The sequence below is a fragment of the Nansenia antarctica genome (genome assembly GCF_963989245.1).
Source record: "Nansenia antarctica genome assembly, chromosome: 18".
NCBI lineage: Eukaryota > Metazoa > Chordata > Actinopteri > Argentiniformes > Microstomatidae > Nansenia > Nansenia antarctica.
In genome coordinates this window covers 3,678,960-3,681,459 of record NC_137691.1, presented here as the reverse complement: position 1 = coordinate 3,681,459, position 2,500 = coordinate 3,678,960, and the positions used below count along the sequence as shown (strand labels likewise).

The 2,500-nt window shown below is 40.8% G+C and overlaps 1 protein-coding gene across 1 annotated transcript in view; it reads left to right on the top strand.

Annotated features, from left to right (window-relative positions):
- Positions 1-2,500, top strand: part of foxp4 (forkhead box P4) — a gene marked incomplete at both ends in the record, with an annotated part of 76,401 nt that overhangs the window by 67,894 nt on the left and 6,007 nt on the right.

Sequence of the window (2,500 nt, the reverse complement as noted above, 5' to 3'; positions counted from 1 at the left end):
ACACACACCCACGCACACACACACGACACACACACAACCCTCCTGTCCAGCAGTAATACACCTCACGATCACATGGAGTCACTATAGCGTGACACACTCTCTCTCTCACACACACACACACACACACACACACACACACACACACACACACAATGGTTCTTGAGCACACATCCATTGGCTTGCACACATTTTTCTCTCACAACTCTACAGCTATGAAGTCGATGACTCACGGCACACACACACACACACACACACACGGTCTGATCCTGCCAGCCTAGGTGCTGACCCATTTCTACTGAAACCTCCCTCTAATTTGAGTGTCAGTTCCATAGTGTCAGTTCCTCCAGAGAGAGAGAGAGAGAGGGAGAGAAGGAGAGAGGGGAGAAGGAGAGAGGGAACGTGAGAGACAGACAAGAGGAGGGGTGTCAAAGCCTGGGCCTCGCTCTAATAGCTTTGAACTGGAGAGGGAGGGAGAGAGGGAGGTAGGGATGGATGGATGGAGAGGGAGAGAGAGAGAGGGGAAGAGGGGATGAGAGGGCAGACAGGAATATCTTCACCACCTCATCTCACTTTTATGAAACTTAACAATTAATGGACATTTCTGCCTCCCCTCCGTCTAGCCCTCTCCCAGGGTTTATATATATATATATATATATATATATATATATATATATATATATATATATATATATATATATATAGTCAGGCTAGTCCTAGCCCTCTAAAGGGTTTATATATGTGTTGGAGCCAAAAAAGCTTTATATTATTATTTATGAAAAGCCACTTGAATGGTATTTTGAAAGTGGTACTTTGGCCCATAAAGACTTTTATTTTGAAAATGGGTGTCGCCCAATCTAAGGACATAATTGATATAAGGAAGTGATCTCTCCTTGCTTGGGCTTGATGAGTCCTGACACGTGAGGGTGCGACACAGTTTTTCAACCATCACGATAAACCACCACCACATTAGAAAAGATTTATTGTTTTGTTTGATACAAGTTTTGTTTGATACAAGTTTTTGTTTGATACCTTTGTTTGATAACTTTGCTTTTGAATTCCGATCGGGGATAGGCCCGACCCAGAAGTGACACACATACAAACAAACATTTACATACGCGTACATACCACACCGCGGCAACATATATTACTTTCGTTTGTTACTTTTATTTGGACTTTGGATTTTAAGACCACTTTAATTCATGGAAAGGTCCAGAGTCTTTGTTGCAAACGGAGGAACTACAAAAAGCAGGTGCGTTGGAACCAACACCCACTCATGCCAGGACGATGGCCAATTTGATCATTTTGATAGACATGATAGCCATTACAATATGTATATATGTATATGTAGTCAGGCTAGTCCTAGCCCTCTAAAGGGTGTATATATGTATATATGAATATGTAGTCAGGCTAGTCCTAGCCATCTAAAGGGTTTATATATATGTATATATTAATATGTAGTCAGGCTAGTCCTAGCCCTCTAAAGGGTGTATATATGTATATATTAATATGTAGTCAGGCTAGTCCTAGCCATCTAAAGGGTGTATATTATGTATATATTAATATGTAGTCAGGCTAGTCCTAGCCATCTAAAGGGTGTATATATGTATATATTAATATGTAGTCAGGCTAGTCCTAGCCCTCTAAAGGGTGTATATATGTATATATTAATATGTAGTCAGGCTAGTCCTAGCCCTCTAAAGGGTGTATATATGTATATATTAATATGTAGTCAGGCTAGTCCTAGCCCTCTAAAGGGCGTATATATGTATATATTAATATGTAGTCAGGCTAGTCCTAGCCCTCTAAAGGGTGTATATATGTATATATGAATATGTAGTCAGGCTAGTCCTAGCCCTCTAAAGGGTGTATATATGTATATATTAATATGTAGTCAGGCTAGTCCTAGCCCTCTAAAGGGTGTATATATGTATATATGTATATGTAGTCAGGCTAGTCCTAGCCCTCTAAAGGGTGTATATATGTATTAATATGTAGTCAGGCTAGTCCTAGCCCTCTAAAGGGTTTATATGTATATATGAATATGTAGTCAGGCTAGTCCAAGCCCTCTAAAGGGTGTATATATGTATATATTAATATGTAGTCAGGCTAGTCCTAGCCCTCTAAAGGGTGTATATGTATATATTAATATGTAGTCAGGCTAGTCCTAGCCGTGCTAGAGGGTTTATATATTTATATATTTATATATTAATATGTAGTCAGGCTGGTTAGATATGGACACTGAGATGTATGTCCTTTAATAGCCGTGTATATTTCATGAGGGAGAGCGGAGGTGTCAGAGAGGGGAAGTCATTGATCAGAGAGAGAGAGAGAGAGAGAGAGAGGGGGATGGATGGATGGATGGAATGAGGGAGAGGGAGATATGAAACGGGAGAGGGAGGGAGGGGGAGGGAGGGAGGGGAGCAGGGATGAACTCTCCTCTCTCCAGCCGGAGATTTGAGTAGTCTTGAGGGTGATTTAATTCCTCCAAGGTGCTGAATGA